This window comes from Equus caballus, chromosome 10 (assembly GCF_041296265.1).
Source record: "Equus caballus isolate H_3958 breed thoroughbred chromosome 10, TB-T2T, whole genome shotgun sequence".
Taxonomy (NCBI): Eukaryota; Metazoa; Chordata; class Mammalia; order Perissodactyla; family Equidae; genus Equus; species Equus caballus.
The window spans coordinates 64,591,514-64,610,844 of record NC_091693.1 but is presented as its reverse complement, the minus strand read 5'-3'; the positions used below and the strand labels follow the sequence as shown (position 1 = coordinate 64,610,844).

General features: G+C 49.4%; 1 protein-coding gene across 1 annotated transcript in view; it reads left to right on the top strand.

Moving 5' to 3' along the window:
• Positions 1-12,320: 12,320 nt before the first annotated feature.
• The window catches only part of BEND3 (BEN domain containing 3), a 34,180-nt gene continuing 27,169 nt past the window's right edge, over positions 12,321-19,331 (top strand). Inside the window, exon 1 of the mRNA XM_023650873.2 lies at positions 12,321-12,506. The gene's annotated coding sequence lies outside the window, so the exon portion shown is untranslated. The remainder of the gene's footprint in view (positions 12,507-19,331) is intronic.

Below are 19,331 nucleotides of genomic sequence, written 5' to 3'. Positions count from 1 at the left end.
ACTTCAAGGCTCTCTGTTTTTGACTCAAAAGGGCTATTTATAGTTTTCCAGATATCGCCTGCAGTCTCCTGCCTCAGCTGCTGCCTGCAGTCTTCCCTGCTCAGAATGCCCTTCCTCCAGCCTTCTTGGGTCAGAATCCCACTCAGCCTTCCTGCGGGCTCCGGGTACAGGCTCCTCCTCCACAGAGCCTTCCGGATCTGTTCCAGCTCCCTGGCTCCCCCTGCTCTGGGTGTCTCTGGTGCCGCCTTCTGCTTTGTATTGCAGTTTCCAGTGTTCATGATGGGTTCTTTGGGCAGACTGAAAGCTCTGTGAGGACAGGGACCTCACTTACCCGTTCCTTAATTCCCCAAAGGACTCAAAGCTTTGCAGTTGTAGGTGTTCAATAAATATTTGTTTAATTTTGAAAGCTTTTGTCACATTAGAGCCAGTTGGGCCATCTTCCGGAGAGGTCTCACCTCCTGCCAACTTCACGGGTGCTCAGCCCTGTGTTTAGGTGCTAAATGGTCTCTCCCACCTCCCTCTACAATTGAATGAGCCAAATTTTGTCTCTACAAGAATCCTCTGGGAATGTGGGCACTGGGAAAACACATTCACGTATTCCAGACTAGAGATCCCTCTGGCACTAAAATAATTTACTTACTTACCTAATGTCAAGGCTGAATAAATGCAGTTTCCACAAATACACAGTTTAGTTACTGAAAGCCAGGATTGCAACAAGCATCTCGTGAAGAATTGGCATGACTCCAGAAGCTGTAACTTTTATGTCTTAATTTTTTAAATATTTAAGTGTTATTAAATCACCAGCTAGCAAATTGGATGTAATATATTTTATTATATATAGCATTTGAAAATTTCAGTATCTCCAGAAAGAGAATTCAGGAAATGTTTGAGTCTTAGAGAACCACAATATATGTGCCATGTCTGTCCCAAAACTTATGAGTTTCTCCCTGCCACTGTACATATGCCACTTATTTCTGCTGAGGCTAATACTTCCCTTTAAAATAAAATGTTTTTAATTTTATTGGAGAAAAGTAACCCCAAACTTTTCTAATTTCTAATGTAAAATATTCAGAGGGAAGAAGCAGGTAATGTGGATTACTGAATTCCTCTGGCCCCTTTTCCTGCAAACTCATAAACTCAGGTTCCAAAGAGCAATTATTTGTCTTTGCTCCAAGCTGATTATATAGGTCAGGAGGGTAATAAGGTCGTCTATTTGAAGGATTTTCATCTGGTGTATTTCTAATATTCTTGCCTGACTCCTGACCACTCAAATCAGTAACACAGTGAGATCAGCATCTCTCCCACCACCAAAGAAAATGATGAAACAGAAGTGATTTGAGTCTGAACTTTCTGCTCCCAAATTTGTCATCTTCCCAAAGCACAAGGGTTGTGTGGCTTTAGTCCTTTAATCCAGTAATGGCTCAGTAATAATGTTAGTCCTTTAAACCAATGACGGCTCATTAATAACTAGTATCATGTGTTTACTATGAACTCAGTGGATAAACCTTCAAGGTATTACATATTTTCTCAAAAACCTTATTATTGAATTCAGAAATTGCCCATGGCAAAATCAAGAAAACAAGGTGCTATATTAATAAAACTAAATGTTACATCATAATATATTATTAAGATGCTGTGCTAGATACATATTATTTTACTGTGAAAAATGGAATCTGATTAATTGGCTGAATTGGGATTTCCTCCCTCAAAGATTGTCCTAGTGCTTCTTAGAGTCCACAGCACAGAGAAATTCTGCAACTGTTTGATAGATAACCTCAGATCAGATATGTTCAGTAAGTATGTGTGGCAGGATATTATTTTTGAGACATTAATCTAGAGTTTTTCTCCTGGTATTTCCCCTTTTCCTTCCCTGCTTCCTAGCAGATATTCCTGTCTGGGTTTATTGTCTTAGCGAAAACAGGAGACAGAGGAGAAAGCTGAACTCACCCTCAAGCTTTTTTTTGTTTCTAAAAGCTTAAGCCCCAGTAGGGAGAAGCTTTGAGCCATGGGCAGAAGCAGGGGGACCCTGGACATGGTGGTGGGGACAAGCAGGGCCACCATGTGGGATCTGCGGCAGCCTGGCTGGGAGGCCGCCTGCCCTGGGAGAAGGTGTGGCTGTGGGCTGCGACCACAAGCTAGAGGCCTGACTTTGTTTGGCCGTGTGAATTTCAGTCATTCAGCATTAAAAATCTAGGCAATTTCACATAAAAATCCAGGTTTGGGCTTCTCTTGAATAATTGGCAGATTTGGCTGTACTGGGTTCAGTCTGTGCTGGCACCAAAGGGCTGCCTGCCTGAGATAAGGAATCAGTGCCTGGAGTCCCCATAGGGTCCTCCCTAGTCCGTGCTGTGTCCCTACGCTGAGGCCAAGGGTTAGCTGCCACTCATGACACCTGCCCTGCTGTGTTCCAGACAGGAGAGGATGTTTCTCTTTACCCAAGATCTTTTCCATAAATGGGGAAACAAAAGATAGACCGAAGATGGCTCATGTTGAAAGAAACAGAGGAGCTAGTGTGTTTTTTTGTGGAAGTGAAGAATGTTCCTAATGCGCTTAATAGGCAAACTGCCTGCCTCACTCTCAGACTCCCCTGCGTGCTCCCTGCAGGCATTCGCATCACCTCGGCCTGTTCTAGGCAGCCTTGCGAAGAGATGACCATGTCCCTGGTTGGGCATGGCAGAGCCGCTGCCTGCAGGGCATGGCGAGCAGAGTGAGGGCCAGCTCAGCAGGAACCCATGTGGGCAGGTGCCTGCAGGGCAGAGGCCCCTGGAAGCCCGTGGGGGTGGGGAGGACTCCACAAGGATGGGGCTCAAAACAGAAAGTAAATTGTGAAAATCGTTATTTCGTACACACAAATGCATGAACTGAGACTTGCAGGCACCATCTCTCCTTTCTCACTGGCTGGGTTCCTTAGCTCAGGGCTGTAGTGGCAGCAGTGTGCACACATGACGGAAGCTACCAGGACCTGCCCTGGAGAAAAACGGCAGGACTCCTTGTTCCTTTCCTTACAGGTGGAGTAAGGAGAAGGAACATCAGAATTGTGGTTTGGGGACCATCGGATGTTTTAGAATTACATGGTAGTATTTTTTTTCCTTTCTGGGTGGAGTTTGAATTTAAAGTGGTATTCTACGGGTGTCTTCCAGACAGCGTTGAGACTGGTCATATGAAACTTTGTGCTTTTGCTGCTAAACCAGAAATGAGTTTTTCAAAACCCTGTTATGTGCCCGGGCTAGTTATTTCAACAGTTCGCTCACTTCATTCGTAACCAATAAAAAAATAACAGCTCTCCTTTATGGAACTAACCTTCTGCCAGCCACTGTATAGTGCCGCACAGAACTGCCTCGTTTATAACCACCCCGTAGGGTGCGGTTGCCCCATGCTGTGATTATGGACATGCTAAGGCTCAAGCAGCTTCCAAAATCTCACACTCAGTACAAGTTGGAGCCTGGATTCAAGTCCAGGTCTGTCCGACCTCATAAGCCCTGTGCTCTACAGTTGGCAAGTGCACAAGCATTTATCACCCCCCTCTCTCTGCAGGACAACGACAGCAGTGGAGGCATGGAAATATGAATGCAAATGGCCGAGTCCCCGAGCAGCAGCAAAATTAAATTAGGCACATTCTTTAGAAATAAAAGGGAAGGCAGATTCCTGCAGTGACAGACGTTTTTGCAAAAATCCTTGGAGTTTTGCTATAGCGGAGGGAGCCACCTTGTCAGCAGAACATTACCCCTGGGACCCGGTACTTCTAGGATGTTAGGACTGAGTCCAGGTGAGCGTGCTACTCTTCTCCCACCTATTATGAGTCGAATTGTGTCTCCCAAAAGATGTTGAAGTCCTCATTCCCAGTAGCTGTGAACGTGACCTTATTTGGAAATAGGGTCTTTGCAGATGATCAAGTTAAGATGAAGTTGTTAGGATGGACCTGAATCCAATATGACCGTGTCCTTATAAAAAAGAGAAATTTGGATACAAAGACACACACTACAAGGGAGGATGACGTGAAGACCACCATCCATGAGCCGAGGAGAAGGCCAGCCAGACGCTAGGAGAGAGGCCTGGACAGGCCCCCTCACAGCCCTCAGAAGGCACCACCCTGGCCAGCACCTGGATTCTGGACTGCTAGCCTCAAGAACCATGCGCCGACAAATTTCCGATGCTCTAAGACACCCCGTTTGTGGTACTTTGTTATGGCAGCTCTAGGAAAGAAAATCACCACCCAACATGTATTCTTTTTAAAAAGATTTGGTTGTGGGGGTTTGTCATCGTCCTCTTCAGAGTCCTCCTATTGGATAGGGCTTGGCACCAAGCCACCCAGGAAAGTCTGACATCGTCCACCAGAAGCTTTGGATGGCTACCTACATTTCAAGCCTCAGCCGCCAGCCCAGTCAGCTGGAGCATCTAGTGCATGTGTCACAGTCGTAGCAAAGAAGAGCCAGTTGAGATACTTACCACAGAAGGCAACAGGAGGGATGACACGCATTCTGAGGCTTCATGGAGTCCCGTACAAGAGCATCACAGAAGACACGAATAAACAGTCTAATCGAGTAATACCAGCTAGGCTGAGTTAAGGGCTGTCTGCAGTAAGAGTATGAGTGGAGCACTGTGGGAGCGTAGACCTGGGTGTGCTACCTCTGTGGGGAAGGGGGATGGTGAAAACTTCACAAGGGAGGGCACATTTGGCTGGGCTTTGAAGGAGGACTAGGAGTTGACAAGGGGAGTACAGAAGCATCATGAGCAAAGGCAGAGGAGGCAGCAATGCCCAGCCTGAGCAGGAAGGAACACTTGAGCGCGCCTTTGTGTCTTAGAGTAGAATGAAATTCTCTGAAAGGAAAGATTCAATTCTCTTCTGGTCAGCACGACTGATGTTTTGAACAATTAAGTTGGGAAATAACTAGACTTAATTGGGAAACAGCAGAAGAATTAGTACTTAGGGTATAAAGGAGGTCATGCCAATTGCCAGGTATGCATCTAGAGCCTGGCACAGTGCCCAGCACATATTAGGCCAGCGATAATTATTTGTTAAATGAAGGAATGAATTACAAACCTTGAAATCTCTCTGGACATTATTTTCTTCTCATCTGGTTGAAAATGGGATGGAGGAGCCGGCCCGGTGGCGCAGCGGTTAAGTTTGCACATTCTACTTTGGTGGCCTGGGGTTCACCGGTTCGGATCCCAGGTGTGGGCCTACGCACCGCTTGGCAAGCCATGCTATGACAGGCGTCCCACATATAAAGTAGAGGAAGATGGGCACAGATGTTAGCTCAGGGCCAGTCTTCCTCAGCAAAAAGAGGAGGATTGGCAGCAGATGTTAGCTCAGGGCTAATCTTCCTCCAAAAAAAATAAAGGGATGGATTGGTGTGGGGAGGTGATATACCTGTTCCACCTCTCTCAGGTCTGCAATCAATGGCAAAGAGGATGACAAAATCTGAAAACACTATTGTTATGGACTAAATGTTTGTGTCCCTCCCAAATCCATATGTCAAAGCTCTAACCCCACAATGTAATGGTATTTGGAGATGGGCCTTTGGGAGGTAGTTAGGGTTAGATGAGGTAATGAGCGTGGGGTCCTCACAATGGGATTAGTGCCCTAATAAGAAGAGAGACCAGGGAGCTTGCTCTCTATCTACCCTGTGAGGACCCAGGAAGAAGGTGGCTATCTGCAAAGTAGACACTTCTCACAGAACCCAACCATGCTGGCACCCTGATCTCGTGGCACCCTCGTCTCATACTTCCAGCCTCCAGGAATGTGAGAAGATAAAGTTCTGTTGTTTAAACCAGCCAGTGTATGGTGCTTTGTTATGGCAGCCTGAGCAGACCAAGACAACGTTATAGCTGTGTGATATTATTCAAGTTGGTGTGGTCTGGTGGATGGAGCCATAGACTGGGAGGTGGGGGGTTCTGGCATGGGGCCCAGATCCCGCCATGAATTAGCTGCCTGCCTCTGGGCTATTCCCTTGTAACAGCAGCGGTGGTACAAGGACACTTCCAGGAGGCACCATTCTTACGGAGTAGGAGCAGTCCTGCTCCTAACCTTTGACCCTTTGTTTCTTCATCCATAAAAAGGGCAAGAGGAATGGAACATATGAGATCTAACAACAGTTCGAGTATTCTTTCAGCAGATATTTGCCGAGAATTTTGACTGTGTCTCAGCCACAGAGTCAGAGCATCTGAACGTGGTCTTGCCCTCCTGGAGTTTACATTCTAGTTGGGAAGACAGACAGATAAGAAGACAGTTATAGCTTCTTGTGAGCAGGGTCTGTGCATCAGCTCAGGCAGCTGTAAGCAAATCCACAGACAGGGGGGCTTAAACAGCAGAAATGGATTTCCTCACGGTCTGGAAGCTGGAAGTCCAAGATCAAGGTGCTGGCAGGGTTGGTTTCTCCTGAGGCCTCTCTCTTTGGCTTGCAGACTGCTGCCTTCTCCCTGTGTCCTCATGAGGCCTTTCCTCTGAGTGGAGGCACCACCACCCCCACTCCCCCCGACCCCACCCCCCGCTTCTTGTAAGGACACCAGTCCTACTGGATCAGGGCCCACTCATATGACCTCATTTAACTTTAATTACTTCTTGAAAGGCCCTATTCCAAATACTGTCAAATTCTGAGTCTATTGGGGGGGGTAGGACTTCAACACATGAATTTGCGGGGGGTGGGGGGGAGGCACAATTCAGCCCCTAACAGTCCCAATGACAGAGAAAAAACAAGGTGCCATAGCAGTGCCCCTAACCCAGACAAGGGAGACATGAGGCCTCTTGAGGAAGAGATCCAAGCTGCCTGAGGACTAAAGGATGAGGCTGGAGGCTGGGGCTGCGATTTTTTTTTTTTTTTTTTTTTTGTGAGGAAGATTAGCCCTGAGCTAACATCTGCTGCCAATCCCCCTCTTTTTGCTGAGGAAGACTGGTCCTGAGCTAACATCCGTGTCCATCTTCCTCTACTTTATATGTGGGATGCCTGCCACAGCATGGCTTGCCAAGTGGTGCCATGTCCACACCCAGGATCCGAGCCAGTGAACCCCGGCCTCCCGAAGCAGAATGTGGGCACTTAACTACTGCTCCACCGGGCCGGCCCCCTAGGGGCTGTGAATTTAAACAAACACAACTCTATGAAGCACAGACCTTGTATATTTCACGCTTTGGTAGAATCTGACTTTTTTTTAAAACTTGTTTGGCCTTTGGTGGGAATAGCAAAGAAAGAGGAACCCAAAACATCCTTCCAGAGGCCCGTGTGCCTCAGGCAAGCCCCCTTTCCTTTTTGCCTCAGTCGCCGTATGGTCGAATCAGGCAGTCAGCACCTATTATTTCTCAGGCCCTAACAGCGTGCCACGATTCTAGGGAAATCCTTAGACAGATCCATAGTTACGTCTCTAAAATACGGTGTCGACACTTCAGAAGCTTGGGGGAAGGGAGCCATGGATTCTGTAGCCAAATGGCATATTTTCTTTTGGAGCATTATTACTAAGATTTCTTCCCTTCTTTTTTTTTTTTCCTAAGTCCTAAGAATACATAGAAGGGGAGACAGTGTCAGGAGCGAATCCCGGTTCTCACGGCTGCTCGGCATGACTTTTCCCACTCCAGGGTGACTTTTGCTCCTTAGGCTGTGGTGACGACTCTCTTTTAGTCAGTGGGAGGTAGAAAGGGCTCCAGAAGCAATAGATGCCCATTGGGGGAAAAAAGAAAATCAAACATTAAATGGAAGTACAACGTGGAAAAGTAAAAGTCCCTCTTCCCTCCCTGCCATCCTGTACTCAGGGGTAACCACTGTCACCCTTGTATTTTCCAGACCTTCCACTCACACCCAGATATGTGTACATACATGTTTTTCTTTTTCTATAAAAATGGGATTATGCTATACATAGATCTGTAATTTTCTTTTACTCAATAACGTCATAGACATTCTTCCGTATCCATAAGAAAGAGCACCTTCCCTTTTTCTGAAGCCTATGTAGTATGCTGTAGCACATGTCATTTAACTAGTTTCTATGTTCTCTCCATTTTTTTTTTTTTTGGTGAGGAAGATTGTCCCTGAGCTAACATCTGTGCCAATCTTCCTCTAATTTGTATGTGGGATGCTGCCACAGCATGGTCTGATGAGCACTGTGTAGGTCCGTGCCTGAGATCCAAACGTTGAACCCTAGGCCACCGGAGTGGAGCACACAGACTTAAACCATGATGCCACTGGGCTGGCCCCATCCAATTTTTTGCTCTCATGAACGATCCTGCAGTGAACACTCCTGTAGCTGGGGCCTTGATTGTTACTCTGCTATGGATACCTAGTGGAATGGGTGTCGAGTTCATTTCTGTGAGGTGTTTCATTTTGCAGAGAAGATTTTAGACAAGTCAAATAAGACTAAAAAAGTACATGTATGTATGTATTTATATCATTTCATTTAGAGAGGCTTTTGATCCACAGCATGAAATAATTTCTTAAAAATGGGCCAGTTCCTAGAGCAGGATATGTCTCCTTTTTCTTCTTTTTTAATGGGCTCTGATTGGCTGGGAAACCAGCCTGCCCGGCTCCCTGCTCCCTGCCTTTCACTGCTGGTGTGCGATCCGTGTGGGGACTCCTAACCGCAGGCCCTTGGGCACCCCTCTGGGTGTCAGGGCCCTGGTGGCTGCAGCGCCTCCAGCCAGCACTCTGGGCTCAGAATGAGCTGAAGTCCGGATGGCATTTGTTTTCTCAAGGGCTTGAAACTGAGAGTGGGACTGCTGCCGCTTTCACTCTCCCTAACGTTCCTTTTTGCAGAATCCTATTGTGCAAGCCAGATATTCCACTAAAATCAGATCCCAATGCTGTGTTGGGTGCTTAAAATCGCAAGCTGCTGTAAATTATTAACTCGTTCTTCTACCCATAAGGAAAACTGCCCAGCACAAATTCTCTGCAGCTTTTCATTCAAAACCTCATCTTTTTTTCCACATTGGGTCGTGACCTGTCCTTTACCTGCTCCCGATTCCACTAAAGGTAGCGCCCCCCGCAACAGCACATGAGGGGTTAAACTTAACTTCCCGAGCCCAACTTCCCAACCGAGTCAGTTTTGCAAGTTATTTAGCAAGGTATGTCTTTCCTTCGGTTCTATTTAATAAAGTTAATATATTCTCTCCTGCCCCTCCACTCTTTCCCTCTGACTTTTCTGTTGTGAGAGTATTCACGGAATCTGGATCTGCCAGCTACTTCTGTTTGAAGTTGAGGACTTGGCAAAATTAGACATCCAGCAGGCAAGAAATAGAGTGGAAATGTCTCAGAAGTAACAGTGAAATCTGTTGCGTTGTTTTAAGACTTAACTACTGAAAGAAAAAAAAAAAAGCCCTACTAAATATTGTCTTGGCAACTATAAATATATTTTAGTGATGAGAAAAACCTTTAGAGTAACAGTAAAAAGATATCTGAAATCTAATGTCTGTCTGTCTGCCACTCATATGTATTTACATTATTTATGTAGATCCCACTCTTTACTAAATGCTGTGTCATTTTCCATTTGAGTTTTTCCGGTTACTCTTTTTTGTGAGTCCTTTATATGACCAAGTAGCCAGGTTCCCCCTGCTGCATTTTACTCAGGTAAAATTGCAAATGAGTTCATTAAATCAACTGCAGCAGCTCTAATCTGAAATCTTGAAAAATGCATTTCCAATTAAGAAATTTCCAATCAAGCAGACTTCTAAAACGCATGTTATTTTTTTCAGGTCTTTATACGCATCCTTATGAACATGAACAGTCGCTCCTGCTGACTTAGGGTTCTGTTGGGCGGGAACTGTGTTTTTCATACCTCATTCCTCTCCCCAAGTTACCCCATGTTCATTCATATTTTTTTCAGAAGGCATTACTTTTATCCAATAGCATTTTCAGAACTATTATTTTTAAAGGCTCCAAAATACAACAGGAATACAACTACTCCCATGTAGTTATTTTCACCTTTATGTTCTATTTTCCTGTCCTCAAAAAAAAGAAAAAGAAACACGTAAACATACAAAAACCATTTGAGGTAGGTGGTCCCCTTTCCTAGATAGCAGTACCTTCTATTTCTATCTGTTAACTTGTTTGGAACAAACAGCTTACTTTGTTAAGCAGATTGATCCAGTTATGCAAATTAAGACATACACAATTTACCATAATCCTCAAGGTCACTTCGTAGTTTCCAGAGAGAGGTTTTGAAAAGTCAGCTATGTCTCTTAAGCACACAGCTTACCCTTAGATGCTATTTATTAATACAGTTATTGTATTTGACGAAGTCTTTGGCTTCAAACAATATGAAAAAAGAAATGTTAATTTCTATTATTTTATTTCTATTGTTTTATTATTTAATTTCTCCTTAAATACCTGAGTTGTTACTGTGAACGACTGGCTAAAGATATATCCCTTCACAACACACATTTTATCTAGTCCCTTTGGTAAAAATGTAGCAAGGTCATTTTACATTACATTACATTACAAAGTGAGCTTAAATCCTATTCTTAACTCTTCTACTGGGAACTCCTAGAAAACTGAACTGATGAAATTCAACGTATACTTTTTAGACTCTGTCACATTAAATTGAAGGTGAGACTAAAACTGCTGTATCTGTTAACTAAGTCAAGCGATGTCCTGTATCCTACGTGTTATTTAACGCGCGAGCGTAAAAGTCAAGTTCCCGGCAGAAATCGAAGTGCCTCCATTCTGTCTTCTGGGAATGTATAAATTAACCATTCTCCTCCAAGCAGCCCTCCTCCCTTCCTCCCCCCGCCCTATTTTAAATGTAGATAGGGCGACTCTAGTCTTTTGAATTTGAAGGGCTGCTATCTTGGCCCCATTCTTTTCATCATCCTGTTTTGAATGACACTGGGCACGTATGGATTCTTTTATAAAAGCACCCCCTGGATGCAGGGCTCGGTGCTCCCGGCTGCTTGCTAATTTTGCATAGCAATTAGTACTGACTTCTCAAATGGGCTACCCAAATACAGTTCGAGAATGTTCCACGTAGTTCTTCAAGGTCCTAGATAACTTTGTTGTGCCTTTTGATTTCAGACCCTAAGGGGAGGAACTTGTCTGATTACTAAATTCCCAATTGGAGTGGTCTGGAAGAGGATATGGCAATCCAAAACTATACGTTAATTCAAACCCTCTCCGCGACTGGGCAGCAAGGAGCTAGCATATGCCTTCTTTTAAAATCTATTCTACCTCCTCACTGACCGCGCAGGGCTGGGCCACATGGTCCTCCCTTGCAGCCAGTCAGCTGTGAGCAGCAGATGGGATCATTTGCATTTTTCTTTTTATACTTTCCTCGATCGGCAAATTGAAGGATTTTAAAAAATTTACATTTTCATTGTTTGCCTAAAATGTAAACGTGGCTTAACTGTTGGATTGAGCTTCCCTGACCCTCACAAACACCACACCCCTCCAAGTCACCGAGACTTGAGAAAATACCCGAGGGGTAGGTTTCATATTTATCAACTTGGAATCTCCAGTCCGGGAGTCAGGAGTCGAAAGAATCAGCCTTGGAGTCGGTGACTCGTGTTTTCCTATTTTAAGCGCTCGGCGCAGATACCCTGTGGGTCTGTCTGTGGCAAGTGGGTCTGCGAGCGCGCGCACTTCTGAGTCCCTCACTCTGCAGCCTCCACCCTCAAAACTTCGGGTTACGAGTCGAAGGCAGATTTTTAGCTCTTAGGTTTACAACAGAGGGCGGCCACCCTGCTGGGGGAGTGGCCAGAGCCAGCGTTTCCCAGCGCCGGGGTCGCTCTCCCGCGGCCCGCCAGACTCCATGCCGGCTCCGCGGGGCCACCGGGGTCCCCGCGCCCCGATGTCTTTGTGCCGCGCGCGGCGCGGGAACACCGGCACGGGAGGGCCAGGCCACCGCCGAGATGCCAAAAATGCGGGAGAGGCGCGGGCGCCAGGGGAGGAGACGCCCCGCACAGTCGCCGTCCCGGGGAGGGGGGGAAAAAAAGTAGAAAAAGAGGCTTTTCAGGTCCAACTCCTCGGGTCTGAGAAAGCACGTTTTCGGGAGATGCCTCGCGGGGGGAGAACACACGGCGAACAGGGGACCCCGGGCGCCCGCGCTGCCCCGGCGCCGTGGGTACGCGGCCGCCGCCCCCACCCGGGCAGCCGGCGCGGGCCCACGTGGAGCTGCGCGGCGCCGGCCGAGCGCGCCGGCCGCCGGGCCCGGAGTGCGCGCCCCAGCTCCCCGCCGCGGCCGTTCACGCCCGAGCGCCGCCGCCGGTCCCGCGTGTGCCCCGCTGAGGGGGAGGGGCGGGCCGGGGGTGGGGGCGGAGGGGTTGTGGTTCCACTGCAGCGGGGGCTCCTGTGTCCTTGTGCGGAAATGACACACGGAGTCCCGTCACGTCACGCGAGAGCGCAGCGCACGGACACACACAAAGAGAGGGGAAAATACACGGCGCCCGCCCGCCGCCCCCAGCAACCGCCCGGGCCGCCCCGGCCAGGCCCTCCGCGCGCGGCCCCCGCTCCCCGGCCCCGCGCGCCCCCGCCCCCCCACGTGGCGCCCAAACTCGGCGCGGGCCCGCTCGGCAAAGTACAGAACTCGTGTCCCAGGTAAGTGCGGGGCGGATCGAGCCGGCCGCGCGGCGGCGGCGGCGGCTCCGGGGCGGCCGGACGGGAGAGCGGCTGCAACATCCATGCCTGGGTGGGGGCGGGAGCAGGGGAGGGGACGCGCAGGGGGGCTGCCCAGAGCGCGCCCGCCGGCAGGAGCGCCCACCCCGCGCGGAGCCGGGCCGCCGGAGCGGGCGCCCGGCGCCCACGGGCTCGCCGCGCCCATTGTGCCGCGCGCCCCTTTGTGCCCGCTCGGAACGCGGCGGCTCCATGGCGTTCCGGGAGCACGCGCGCCGCGGGGCGGGGGGGGACACGGAGTGGAACGGTCCGCGCCGCCGCCCCACTCGCGCCGCGCGCCGGCCCCGCGTCCCCGCCGGGCGCCGCGATGGAGCGGCCGGGCTGGCGGAAGGCTGTGCGGCGGCGGCGGCGGCGGCGCTGGGCTCGGCGCTCGCGCTCGGCCGGGCTGCTTGGGGACGGCTCGGCGCGGAGAAGGGGGTGTCAGAGCAGGAGCAGGGGGCGGGGACTGCCGCGCGATGCCGAGCGGGGAGCAGGAGGCCCGAGGAGCCGCCGCTCGGAGGGACGCTGCCTCCAGAGTCTGCAAATGGAGCGAGGCAGGCCCGCGGCGGCGGCGGCGGCGGCGGCGGCGGCGGCCGGGAGCGGACAGGGCCGGACCCCGCCACCAGGGGGCGCAGCGCTCCCTCCCCGGCCGTCCACGGCGCGGTGCGCGGTTCCCGCTGCCCGGGAGCTGGAGGCGGGCCCGGCGCCTGGGTGTGCACCGCGGCTGGCGCGAGGCCTTCCCGGCCGGGCCCGGAGCGCTCGCCGCCCCTCGCGGCCGCCCCTTCCCCTCTTTCTGGCAAACGCGCTTTCCCACGCACAGTTAGCCCTCGGCGTGCCGCAGCTCGGGAGGGCCTTGGGTGCCGGCGCATATATACTTTTTACAAGGTGATTTTTACGGAGGTGAACAAGTTTGATTGCCCGGGTGGTCCGTCTGGCAGGATTTTACACGCAAAAGCTAACCAGACGCAAGTGCGCAGATTAGGAGTAGCGCTTGAGTCGGCAACGTTCAACTTCACCTTCTTAAAGTAACTTTGGAATGTTTAACGGGCCAAGGGCAACGCAAACTGCCAGCAAGCTACGGCTGCAGGACACTGAGGCTAGGAAGTGAGCTCCTGGGCTAGCTCGGTATGTAAAAGAGAGGCCTGGAGGAGATCCTTTTGTTACCCATGCTCCCAACCCCACCCCCGTAGTTTTTGTTTTTTTAACTACCCATCCCTAGTTTTCGGTTTCATATCACCACACAGAACCCTATCAGCTTCCCTCACCCTCGACTTTGAGATTTGCGCAAGATTTTGTATCTTCCTTACCGTTTTACATCCTCAGCTACGACCCCAGTGTCTGATAACTTAGTAGGTGCTCAATAAATGTTTACTAAATGAGCGGAGAGCCTCTTGGATTCCAGAAGAAAGGTGGAGTCAGTGCAGCCTGTTCCTACTAGCCGGTTAGCTGGTGTGTGCATGGCCCTTGAAATGAAATTCACGATAAAATCCGAGCCTTTAAAATCTGTCACGTAAAAACTCCGCCACTGAACGTGGGTTTTACCAGAGACGCCATCTCCTTGTGGAAGTAATTTAACAGAAAAGTTTCATGTCCTTCTCTTCCCCCGCCACACACGAAGCACTAGTTATAGCAAGAAAAGAGCCCAGTTAGGACCTAGTAGACGCGATGGTCAGCACTGCAACACATTGCAACATTTTCTTCGCAGTCTCCGTTTGTGTTATCTCTGAGTTCCTAAGCATCTCTTACGTGAGCAAAGGAATAGCAGGAGGTCTGATAATTAGGACGAGAAAAATTGGAACTCACTATGACAGATTTGATTTGGTGAATTTAATCTCCTGCAGGAACGTCCCACCTGCCACTTTTTAGAGCTGTCTAGAAAGCCCCGGAAGCAATGAAGAAAGAAACAAGCTTTTATGGATTGTATTGACACCATGATGAAAAATTGGGGAATCTGTCTCTTAAATACCTCAAACTTTATAATACAGAAACACTTGAAAGTTGCTAGCCAACCAGCAAAAATAATTCGGTGTTAGTGTATGGGAGGTTGGGATGTGGCGTTTTTTTCTGGCACTTAATTTTGACGATAAGTGGTGAATTAGGATTGTCATCCTGATTATTCATTGTGCCCAATATTGGCTAAAGTAAGTTTGAGGGAATTTTTTGTGGAATTAACCCTTGTGGTGATGGAACTTTTCGGTATCCTCTTCTTGGTGGTGGTCACAGGGATGTATACACATGGTATCTTTCAGAGAACTGAACACCCCTCCCCCCGGAGAGTAAATATTACTGTATGATAATTTTAAAAAATAAAATTCAAAGTCCAGAAAAAGCGCGTATGACAAAATGAATATTTTCCGTGCTTTGTGAGCATCCCCTTGCTCTCGCTGTTTCTTCCCCCTCCAGATTGGACTCTTGCTCTTCTCCCCCTCCTGATGCTCCAGTATCTCTTGCAACATCGTCGTTTCAGCTAGAGCTCTTGTGGTTTCTGGAACCAGCTGCCACACGTGACCTGCACATGCCAAGCTAGAGCTCTCGGTGCTGGCATCGGGCCTTCAGTGTGTCAAACAGGAGAAGTGCTATTTCACTCAGAGTGACATGTTAGTCACTGAATGATCAGACTTTTTACAAACTGTTATTTTAGAGCCAAGTTTTTCTCTGCAGCTCACCTGGGAATATGCTGTTTCTCCATTTTTAATCCCACTTGAAACACGTCTTTAAAGTCAGCCCTCTTGGGTTCTTGTTCTCTACCAGCGTCCACCTTTCCTCTTCCCTGACTGATTGTCAGTGATCACTGGCCAGTGAAACACGGTGGCAACAGGAGCTGTAGGGCACCGATTGCTGAGTTGAGTAAATCGTTTATTGGTCTTTCCTGCATGCAAGGGGCTGTTGGTTGAGCACGGAGCCAGTAAGTGGGAGGATGGAGGCTTGTGCTGGTGGGCGGGAGCGTCCGCCAGACTCTGCCCCAACTCTGATTAGCTCGTGTGGTCACAAGACACCACGCTTGAAACAGTGGGAACTACAGAGGAAACTCAGCTTCTATCTCCCAGGAAAATTAGTCACCATTGGACCATTGGGCAGTCAGTCACATGAGTGGCTGCTGGCCCACCTTTCTTCCTTGAGCCCCAGTTTCTGGGTGCCAGGGTTGGTGCTTCCTGCTATTAGTGTCTAAGGAGGAAGCACTTCATGAAACCAGGGAGAGCTTGATAAGTAGAACCCCTTAGCTGCAGAAGACGTCACGTTTAGTCACCTTCGGAAAATGCAGTGTCCGTAGGGTTAGACACCCGTCGTGGGCGGGCGGGCGGGCAGGCAGGGCTGTGTGGTTGTACTTGGTGGCCGGCTGGAAGATGTGCTCTGACTGAATAAGGCAGGCAGCGACAATTACAGCTTTAGAAAAACTTGGGGGGAAATTGCCCTGGTTTTGTGAGGACTGGTATTTTTCAAACTGCATTTGCAGATGTGTCTAAAAATAAAAACAAATTGCAAACATGTCCCGCGAGTCCCATGGGCAGGGTACCACTGCCAAGAGGGCCGGGCTCCGGGGGCCTGCGGCTCCCAGCCGAGCCCCGCAGGGCGGATGGCATGGGAACATTCTTCCCGTCATCCTTAGGGAGAGCATTTTATTTGATCTCACCCGCTTCCAGTTGTTTCTACCATTTAAAAGTTACTAAACTTTGTAAAAGTTTTAAGCCATTTAATTTAATTTTGTAGTTCTTTAAAATATTCACTATTAACATGCACTTTAAAAATCTTTTTTTAAAAAGGGCTTTATAATGGGTAACATTTCCTGAGGGCTGTGAGCCAGGCACTTGCTCCTTTGTAGTTTTCACAGGCTCTCCTGAGAGGAGGTAGTGTGTCGGGCCCCATTTTACAGAAGAACCACGGCTTGGGTGGGCACGCATGTTGCCCAGTGTGAGAAGCTAATGCATGTGGAGCCAGGGACTCCATGCCGGTCCAGGTGACCCTGAAGTTTAGCAGGGAATTCCATTGTCTTTGAGATCAACTGCACTTGTCCCTACCTTGGTGGCCGGAGGGCCCATCCGGCTGTTGACTTGCCCGCCCAGCCCAGCCTACAAATGGTGCTCCGCAGAAAGGGAGAAGGCACAGCTGGGGACGGTTGTGCCCCGTTCCTCCATCCCAGCTCCTCTCGGAAGGCGGACACGAGGCCGTCACCCCCTGGTCCACCCCACTCCTCTCCCTCTCCCTGCTGTCTGCAGTCCGCCGTCCTGTCCCGTCCCGTGTTGTCGTCCCGCACGCCCCACCAAGTGAGGTCCAGACTGCACCCCCCGCCCCTTTCTCTACCTGCACAATCAGAGTGCTCTCGTGAGCCTGCGGGGGGAACACGCACAGCGCTCAGACCACGGAGCCGGCGCGGCGTGAATGTTAGCCACTGCCCTGCTTCTCTGTTTCATTTTTAAAAATCAGTATGACCAGCAGCACAGAGAGATCAAAGTCACGTCGTGTGGTGTGACAGTTGTGAAAAGGGTGAAGTAAGGTTTAGTTAGATCTTAGCTAAACTTTTTGAATCCTTGAGTGTGTTTGTTAATAACACCTTCACAGTGGTCGGAGCACATTCTCTTTGCTTCACCTTTCGGATGTGGCGGTGCTGCACGACCACCATCCCCCTGGTCTCGGGTTCCACTCACATTCTTGTTCCGGGGCTCGAATTCTCCGGGAGACCTTCCCGGAGTCGAGGGTTTGCCTCACTTGACATCTGGAGACAGGACTTGGAAGATGGGGAGGGTTTGCACCTGAGCAGCCCGAGGTCAGGGCTGCGGGGCCACGTCTTCCCCGCCCTGCCCCTCAGCCCGGGGCTGAGTCCGGAGTTCAGTGGACCTTTCCAGTTTAGTGGGGCAGAATCCTGAGTCAGCTGGCTGGGTTTTGAACCTCGAGGTTTCAGGAAGCCCAAGTACTTCCCATTTCTGGGCCTGTGTGACTCCGGCCAGCCGCAAGCCTCTGTGCCGCCAAGGGGCCTCACGCAGCTCTCTCCAGAGCCTGGGAGCCTGGACCACTGCTCTCGGAGCGGCTGGGTCTCTTGAAAGAACTCGGTAGAGAGGCACCGGGTCACTCCCAGCCCCCACTGGGCAGCGTCAGAGAACGCTTTCCCTTGGAAGCCTGTGGGACATTTAGGAAAGAAACCAGCGATCCTGTGAGGGCAAAGGAGTCGCCCCGCCAAGTGCCCCCTGCTCGGGGTGCTGTGTCAGCTTGCATCCCAACTCCTGCAGAGGAGGATTTCCCCCAGGCAGATTCTTGCATGACTCCTTGTAACCAGTGACCTCACCTCCTCCCTTTATCTGTGGCCTGGCCCGGCCTTCGCTCCCCAGACCTTCACATCTCGCCTCTCTGCCCACTGCCTCCTGCTGCCTTGTCCTGGGCCAGGGCCCCCTGGAGCAGGTCTTTGAGTACCCAGTTTGGTCCCGTTTTGAGCAGTCCGGGAAGGAGGGCTCCAGGTGCTGGTCGGAACATCTCCCAGGGTGTTCAGACAGAAGAGAACCTGAAGAAAGGACCCCATTTCACAGTCATCGTCATCCAGAATGCAGAAGCCCGCAGGTTGGGCATCTTGGCCCTGGTGGATTGCTCAGCTTCTCTCCAGTCCATAAGTTTCCCAGCCAGCCGCAAACCCCAACCTCCCCGGTGACCTGGCCTCGGGGGTCAGTTTGGATCCCTGATCCAGGAAATACTCTGAATTGTGATTTTTTTTTTCCTTCCATGAAATTTGGCTTATTTCAGAAAATAATTGAAGTATCAGGCAAATGCATCGATAGGGCCTGTAACGCCCCCACCAGGAAAGACATTTCCTTAGTGTCCAAAGCTGATCTTTTCACCTTCTCACTCACACATGGGTTTGTCAGGTGACACTTTTTTCTGGTCTCCCTTCTCCCCATGCTGAGGAGCTTTCTACACCTTCAGACGCGATAATTCAGGGACAGTTATGAAATGAAAGTCTTCACTAATGTATCAGCTATTATATTGTTTCTTAGAGCATCGGTATTTTAAGTGTTTAAAAGTTAAGTGATTTGATTTTCCATTCTTAGCTTATTGCTGTGTGTGGACCTAACTTAGAATATGACCTGGCTGGTCAGTAAAGATTGCTATACTTATTTTTTCATTTTTAAAAATTTGGGGGGGCCGGCCCCGTGGCTGGGTGGTTGAGTTCACGCACTCCGCTCCAGCGGCCCAGGGTTTCGCTGGTTCAGAGCCTGGGCGTGGACCAGTCATCAGGCCACGTTGAGGGGGCATCCCACATGCCACACCTAGAAGGACCCACAACTAAAATATACAATTGTGTACTGGGGGAATTTGGGGAGAAAAAAAGTAGGAAGAAAAAATAAAAAAGAAGATTAGCAACAGTGGTTAGCTCAGCTGCCAATCTTAAGAAAAAAAATTTTTTTTTCATTATCAAAGAATTGCATACCCAGTGTAGAATATTTGGAAAGTTGGGGAATAAATAAAAAAATAATCCATAATCCTCTTAATTGGAGGTAATTAACATTTTGGCATATTTCCTTCCAGCTGCTCTATGGCATTTTTTAATTACGTAGTTTAGATATCCCCAGTGAACTTTGAAGTATGTTGTTATTGACTGGATAACTCTGTAATGAACAATTGATTTTGGATCTTTACACCTAATTTAATGCTCAGGTCTTTCTGTCAATAGAGGTTTTGGAGTTGTATGTTCAGAAAATGTGTAGATGTTGACTTCCTAACTTTGTGTAATGGCAATAACAATAGTCAAAGGTGATCTCAATCCAAGTCACGTTCACTTTTGTTGTT